We start from the raw sequence: 9,157 nt of genomic DNA on the forward strand, positions 1-9,157 counted from the left end.
AAAAATTAATATACACCGTCTCCTTTGTAGATATCTTGCATGTTGTTTCAGTACTTATTGTGGTATATGGAATGCATACAATAGTCTTTCAGGAAAGCAGAAACAATATGGAGGCAGGAGATGATAAAGAGATGTTAAATACACATTGGAGATAATATAGTTGGAGAAAGGAAGTAACTATGAGCAAACTTACTATGTAACACAAAAAAGTTGCACAGTATATTTTAAGTCTCACTTTATATTATATCTTTTTGGGTACTATTTCATAATTTTCATATAAAAAAGAATAATGTCTCAAACAATTTTAACTTTTAAAATTTAAATTTATTGTTCTGATTTTTCAAAATCTAAACAAATTTGTAACATTAATTCATCTGGTATGTCCTCCTTTTCATTCCATGATTCACATTCTTCAACACATTTAATTAATTCTTGGTCTACAGTGTCATCCAAAAAAGTCTATTTCTTCATTTTCTTCCTTAGGATTGTTTTCAATCTTAATTTGAAATGAAATATTATTTTCTTTTTGTTGTGCTTCCATTTTCTTGCTGTAAATTGCATAAAAAATAAATATATCAGTAGAGATAGGGCACTGTTGGGTTTAAGTTCAGACAGGTACTTGTGAGTTTTTAACAGTGAAGTTATCTTTGGGCACTGTATGGTTTCAGGCAGGAAGTAGAACTATTAAAAAGTGCCTGTGATGAAGCCTAAGTAAATTCATAATTATACCACAGAAGCCTAACTCAATCAATAATTTAAATAATTAAGCCTTTCTCAATGACTAACTCTTATAGAGGGACAGTATATAACTATCTGAAAACGTTTTCCTAAATTAATTTAAAGTGCATAACATAGTTCTCCTTTCAAATTTTTAAAATAACATCTTACCTTTCAAAAAGAAGTTTAAGTTGTCAGTGAAAAAGCTCTTGAAATGTACTTCAGGAAGTAGTAGTCAAAATGGCTGTGTTTCTCTCTCGTTCTTTATATATATTCAGGTACATAACCAATCAAATGTCATGGAATAATAGTAGAAAATGAAAGTAACATTTTAATTGGTTGTCAATTCTAACACTTCATATGTGTTTTTGTCATGTAATTTACCTTAGGATATTTAGTCAGGCCTACAGCATAAATGTCTCAATGGAATTCCATCAAATTTGGGTAAATGGTAGGGACTGCTAAGTAGTAGGGCCTATTCTATATTTGATGAAAGTGTCTCCAGTGGTTTTTCTGTAAATTACTTTCCCACCTTTTTTTAGCGAGCGCTTACCGGTGCGCGCCCCGGTACGCCTACCGGCAGCGTTACGGGAGTCCTCCATTTTGTGTTTCGGTAGAATTGAGACACAAGATGGAGGGCAAACAATGTTCGGAATGGGTAGAAGGGGGCACGGTAGACACTTCCTGACCCTCTAGGTTTTCTGAGGGGGGCTTAGGACACTCATATAGGCAAAAAAAAAAAAGAATCCCGTGGGGAGCGCCCGGTACGCGCACCGGTAAGTGTACCGGGGAGCGTGATGAAAAATAGTGAAAAAATTTAGAAAAGGATAAACGTTTTGAATGATCAGAGGTAGGGTAGCTCTGAAAAGAGCTATTGGGTTCTGTGGCTGATTTAGGTACCTACAAGTAGGTTCCAATGCACAGTCTTAAATTCAGGAGGAATATTCTATTCCCCTCATCTGAGAAGTGCACACCATCTCCTCTGTAGATGTCTTGCATGTTGTAACGCAAGTTATTGTTGTATATTGAACCCATTCTAAAGTCTCTCATGTAAGCAGAAACAGATTTATTCACATGTTTCAGTGCTTTCTCAAATTGTGGACAAAATTGGTTGGACCAGTTCCATTTCTGTCTTTGGCATATATTGGAATATACCAAGGCAGTTTGGGGAAAAAGTGTCATCAATTGATGAAAGGTGTCCTTTAAAAGCATTTCCAGACCAACCCCAGTGCCCAAATTATTTCCACCACAGTGCACTATTAAGAGGTCAGGGTTTGGCAGATGCATAAAAATAATATATTAAAAACATATAAAATATATGTTTCCTTTAAAAGAATAATACATTTTATAGCTTTTGATATTTGCTATTAAAAAACCCTTGAAATTCACTGAAAAAACCATAGGTTATAGACCATATATAGTTAGGAATTAGCATTTACAAAACCTTGAAAATTCACTGAAAAAACCATAGGTTACAGACCATATATAGTTAGGGATTAGCATTTACAAAACCTTATTTTACTCACACAAAACCATTGAAATTTGCATATATAGTTAGTTGCACTAACTATATATCGCGCACCCGCAATCCACTGCTGATGATGTCACATATTCCATCATTCATGACATGATCAGTGACATCACTGATGACATCACTGTTGACAACTCAAATGACATCACTGACAACATCACTGATGACATCATTCATGTGATAATACGATGAACCTCTTCAGACTCGAATATAACCTTAGATACACTCAGTGTAAACAGACACTCACAGATTGTCACTCATCCATGGAGTTACTCATACACCTAGTCAGTCATGCAAAGAATCAATCACACATCCATTTCCTCAACTATACAGTTATACACATCTTACTTATTCAAACATATTCTAGCACATATTTACTCTCTTATACAATCACTGATACAAGTTTTCAATGATCCATGCAGCCACTCACACATTCACTGGCTCTTATACACAGTAATTTATATATGTCAACTCTCACATGTACTGTGTTTTACATATGTACTTACTTTGACATGTAGCACTGAGATATCGATTCACTCACCAATACACTCATGCACACAGTCAACCACCCATACAGCTGTTTCCACATGCAGTTTTGAACCCATACATCTAGTGAATCAACTGTTCACACATCTATGCACAGAGTCAAACACCTCCCAGCCACCCACACACACACACTCACTCTCCCATACAAATACTTGGGCAACCAATCAATAACCCATATAGTTACTCATATAGCTACTGATCAACACATACAGCAGTTTACAGAACAACAGATATATTTATGCACAAATTAAGACAGTTTAGTCACTAACCCATGCACTCAGTGAGACACATTTAATCACTCTCTCATACAGTCAGTCATGCACCTACTAAATCCTTCATCCAGACACTTATAAATCCACTCATTCTTAAATATGTAAGACATATTTTAACTTTACAGAGAAATACAGTCACTGGATGATGTCATCAGTGATGTCATCAGTGATGTCACTGACCATGTCATGAATGATGTAATATGTGACATCATCAGCAGTGGATTGCGGGTGCGCGATATATAGTTAGTGCAACTAACTATATATGCGAATTTCAATGGTTTTGTGTGAGTAAAATAAGGTTTGTAAATGCTAATCCCTAACTATATATGGTCTATAACCTATGGTTTTTTCAGTGAATATATCTATATATATGAATGCTCCTTTGCCATACCCAAAGATGAGTTGCACTCAAACGCTGTAAGGTAGCAGGCCTTTAATAAGCAATACAGACAAGATGATGCTGGTAGGTATAATTTGACAGCTGCAATCGCGATAAGCCTGACACGTTTCGAAGGCAAAATCCTTCTTCCTTACAGGCGGTCGCAGTCACAAATGCGTGCTTGGTTCTGCATCCATTAATGCTTGCAGTACGCCCCCAGATGGGCGGGTCCAATGTCCCAGAGCATCATGGATATGTAGTCCCAAAATTTAAACCGCTGATGGTGCACTAATTTCTGTCCTTTTCGAGCCCACAAATGGGTCCCCACCAACAACCTGCCGTAGTCCGCAGTCAGCATTCCACTTGGGTGGCATGGCATATATCCAGCCGCATGGCCCCCTAGTTCTTGGGGTGGTGCAACTCGACGGCGGGCCGCTGGCAAAAATTAATGCTCCTTTGCCATACCCAAAGATGAGTTGCACTCAAACGCTGTATATATGTATATAAATATATGTATTCACAGAAAAAACATAGATTTCAGGGACGTTGTAGTTAGTTGGACATTTCACTCATACAATACAATAGAAATTTCACTGTTATAGTTAGTTGAGCTAACTATAACTTGCTCCCCCGCAATGCACTGCTGGTGACGTCACATATTACATCATTCATGACATGATCAGTGACATCACTGATGACATCTCAAATGACATCACTGATGACATCATCCACATGACAATCTGATGTACTTTATCAGACTTTAATATAACACTTGATACACCCACTCTAAAATACAGACTATATTTTTCGAAACCATCAACACACCAATTCCAGGTAGTAAACATTCACTGATTAATTCCCAGGACTACACACACATCAATTCATTCACCCATACAGTCACTCGTACATACAATCAGCCATCAATATCGAGTCACATATCTATACAGACACTCAGACACCGCCTCTCATTCATAAAATTATTTACACATCTAGTCAGTAGTGGAAATAATTAATCACAATTTTATTTACTCACCTGTACAGTTATACACATAACACCTCACTTATTTAAACATATACTAACACATACTTTCACTCTAATACAATAACTAATACAAGCACACACTTATCCATAGAGGCACTCTCACAATCACTCACTCTCACATATAGTCATTTATACAGTCCAACACTCACATATACTGCCTTTCACATTTGCAGTTACTCACGCATGTATGACTGAGGCCTCCATTCACTCACCAAGACACCCATACACAAACTCAACCAGACATGCAGCCTTTCACAGATACAGACTTGAACACAAATACCCAGTGAATTATCCACTCACACATTTATGCAGAAAAACACACCCCCACCCACCCACACAGACACTCAGGCATCCGAACAGATACTCAGACAAGCAATCAATAGCCCATATAGATCCTCATTTAGCTGCTAACCAAACCGTTGCAACCGCTTACACACCATATGACAACCTAAACAGTGTGAATGTCTGTATCAGTCGCCAACAAATGCATTAAGTAAGACACAATTAATCTCTCACTTATGCAGTCAGTCACACACCTACTTAATCATGCATCCTGACTCTTATACACCCATTCATTCTTCACTACACCTTGGCATATATATATATATAAAAAGAATTTACATTTTATAGAAACACATAGTCACTGGATGATGTCATCAGTGATGACATCAGTGTTGTCACTAACCATATCATGAATGATGTAATATGTGACATCATCAGCAGTGCATTGCGGGGGCGCGAGTTATAGTTAGCTCAACTAACTAAAACAGTGGAATTTCTATTGTTTTGTATGAATGAAATATAACGTCCCTGAAACCTATGTTTTTTTCTGTGAATTTTTACGTTTTTTTAAATACTAATTCCTAACTATAACGTCTGTAAAACCTATGTTTTTTTCAGTGAATTTCAAAGGTTTTTTAAATGCTAATTTGTAACTATAACATTCCTGAAACCTATGGGTTTTTCAGTGAATTTCAAAGGTTTTTTAAATGCTAATTTCTAATTATAATGTTCATTAAACATATCTTTTTTTTCCATGTTTTTTAATTATCATCCCATTCTCAACCTGGTGAAAACTGCAAATCTCACCACTGTTCCATCGATACCTTCCACCATCAAAATCGCCACAAACGAGAGCCACAACTTAAGCTAACGATATGCAAAGTATGCATTCTCGTGCAAAAAAACACAAAAACACTACTTTCCCATATTTTCAACAACCAGCCAAATCTGCAATGTGATCCAAAAAGCAGATGATGAGCCGACTTAACAGTAACAAACTAACATCAACCTTTAACTCTAATGCGCTAAACTAGTCTCCCCATATAACAAGTAGGCCCTGTCCCCTGCGCAGCCGGCACGCCAAAGGCGTGCCAAATGCAAGCCCGTCCGCTACAAGACCACGCCAGGGGCCAGGGATGCTGCCTACCTGCCATCAGTTTCATGCCCCAGGCTGATGTATTGGAGGGGGGTGCTTTTAGAATTGGGAAGGAGGAACCCACCGTGCTGTGATGGTGTTATAACATTGAAAGGCTGCATAGTAAGGGGCCCTCTGCCTGAACGAAGTGCTACATATGCTGCTTTGGAGGACAAGTGAGCAGTCACTTGGGCAGAGCAACTAGCGAAAACCCCATTAGAAGTAGCAAGCCTCTACAGGGTTTTCTCATTAACACTAGGTCCCTGATTAAGAATAACGTGGCGTTTAAAGACTTTGTTCTCTAACATTCCCCTGACTGGGTATTTATACCCGAAACTTGGGCAAATCAGTTTTCTGGTCCGGGGCTTGTAGAGCCTATTCCAGCCGGCTCCCGACTTTTTAGACTAGATAGGGAGGGGCGCCGGGAGTGGCTTAGGGATCTTGCTCAGGGATTCCTTCTCTTTTAGATCTGAACCTCTCACTTCGTCGCTGGATCCTTACCAGGCCTTATATTTTTCAATAAATTTTATCCCTACGGAGAGCTTTTCAGGGGTCCTATGTTATAGATCCCTGGGCTCTAGGGCTCTGTTTAGTCAAGACCTGTGCATTAGGTTAGAACCCTATTTGGAGAGAGCCAATTTCACTCTTCTGGGGGACATTAATTTTCATTTAGAAAATAAAGTGAACCTGGACACGCAAACGCTCATGGAATGCATGAATGGCTGAGGTTGTGCACAACTAGTTGAATTCCCCACACATTCAGTGGGCCACACCTTAGATGGAATTTTCTCCAATGATCATCAGGTGGTGGTGGGTGTGCCACTCCCGTTAGCATGGTCGGATTATTATGCCATTCCCTTTCAGCTAAGAGGCACTAGATCAGGCTTCTACAGCTCTGCCAGTAGGGAGGTGGGCGATAAGCGAAATTTCAATCTAGTTACTAATGAAGAGGTTGCCACTGCTTTTGTTGATTTTCAGTACTTGGAACATTTAAGTGCTATTGCAGCTGCTGACATCTTCTCTAAGAAGATCTTAACTGTGAGGGATACCCTGACCCCTATAAACCCTTATTACTCGGCAAGGAAGAAGGCTTCTGCACCTTGGTTCTCTGACCGTTTACGTAGGATGAGACAAGGGTGCAGAAGAAAGGAAAGGATTTGGCGGAGGGACTTGACACCACGGGGTAGAGATTCACACAAGCATTCCGTGAAAGCTTATAGAGCAACCATCATCGTAGAAAAGGCAAGCTATTTTTCTAAATTATCAGAGAGCCTGTTGACTTCCAAGGAGAGTTTTAACATCTTTAACTCCCTTGTTGCACCCACGGTCACAGATGTGGGGGAGCCATCCCAGGCGCTCTGAGATAGGTTAGCCTCCTTTTTTTGCTCCAAGATATCAGACATTTATGCGCAGTTAGAGATCTTAAATGTGAATCAGACACCCAGTGGTTTCCCTGTAACCGATGCCAGTGATAGTCCGAGTAAGGTGATTTCAGCAAGTCTCTCTTCTTTTCCAATCCTCTGTCCGGAATTAGTCGGGAAATTACTTTAGGGAGTTAAATAGGGGTCACCCCTGGATCCCTGCCCTCTTAAGGTCCTGAAAGCAGCCAAGGTGGCCCGTATCCCCCATCTTACTGCGGTCCGGAATTTAGCCATCTCACAGGGCCAGTATCCCCTAAGTTGGAAGGCAGCTGTTGTCAGGCCTCTCTTGAAAAAGCCTTCGCTAAACCCGTCTAACTGGACACATTTTCACCCCATTTCCATCTGCCGGTTCCAGCAAAAATCCTCGAACTCCACCTGAACTCTCATTTGAGTGCCTATCTGAGGGAACATCAGATTTTGGATAGCTCACAACATGGCTTTAGAAGGTTTCACAGCACGGAGACAGCCCTCACTTCAGTTGTTGATAAGATTCGAGTACAGGTGGATGCAGGGTACACCACACTCCTGATCTTACTTGACCTCACTGCGGCATTCAATACCCTATACCCCCAGAGTCTAGTAAAGCATCTCAGGGAGATAGGGGTTGGGGGCTTGGCCTTGGATCTTCTAACCTCTTTCTTGGAGGAGCGGTCCCAAATAGTCAAACTGGGAAGCTTCCACTCAGAGTCTTCTCCCCTAGTCTGTGGGGTTCCTCGGGGCTCCTCCCTGAGCCCCACCTTATTTAATATCTATGTACCCTCTGGCAGGTGTGGTAAAGTCCTTTGGGTTGGAAGTTCTGTCCTATGCGGACGACACCCAAATGATGGTGTCTATCACGCATAATGTCAAGGATTCCGCGCGCAGAATTTTAAGAACTTCATGTTAGCAGTCTCGTCCTGGATGGTGCAAAACTATCTCAAATTGAACGGCGAGAAGACAGAGGTCTTGGTCTTTGGAGATAACCCTAACATTTGGTCTAGGGAGTGGTGGCCTGATGCCCTGGGTGCCTGTTCTATCCCGGTCTCCCATGGTCAGAATCTGGGAGTTGTGGTAGATGTCTCCCTCTCCATGAATCTGCAGGTCTCCAGGACAGTGGCCACCTGTTTTGGGCTCATCCGGATCATAAGGAAAATCTCTCAGTTCCTCTCACTGGAAGCTTGTAAAAATGTGGTGGTTGCGTTAATACTGTCCAGACTGGATTATTGCAACGCCCTAAATTTAAGCATCAACAAAGGTTAGCTGCGACGTTTACAACTTGGGCAAAATGCTGCTGCCAGGTTGGTGATGGACATCCCTAAACATCATTTGGTCTCATCCTCCCTTAGGGCGCTGTACTGGCTTCCGGTGGACCGCAGATTTATGTTTAAAACCCTCTGCCTCACTCACAGCACATACTATGGCCTGGGCCCTCTGGGCTTAAAGACCATTTTTCAACAGTTATGTGCCTTCTAGAAACCTGAGGTCTGCAACAAAGAATCTGCTTGTGGTTCCTAAGGTTAAAAGGATGAGATGGGGCAGGAGGGCCTTTTCATTTGTAGCCACAAATGTTTGGAACTCTCTCCCGGACTCTCTTTCGGGGCAACAGGAATATTCACTTTTCCATACAGCCCTCAAGACATGGCTGTTCCCCTGAATGTTGGTTTAAGTAGGAACTCGGCTTTGCCTGTAGGATGTCTGTTTTAGCGCCTTGATGCCCTTGTGCTTAGTTTGCGCTTTAAAAGTCGCATATTCGACCCAACTCTCAGCCACATCTAAAGACCAACACATGATAGAGCTACTGATCATGCAGCTCCTACACCCAGCAAGGCCACAACACCCAGAGCCACCACCAC

This window comes from Lissotriton vulgaris, chromosome 1_1 (assembly GCF_964263255.1).
Source record: "Lissotriton vulgaris chromosome 1_1, aLisVul1.2, whole genome shotgun sequence".
Taxonomy (NCBI): domain Eukaryota; kingdom Metazoa; phylum Chordata; class Amphibia; order Caudata; family Salamandridae; genus Lissotriton; species Lissotriton vulgaris.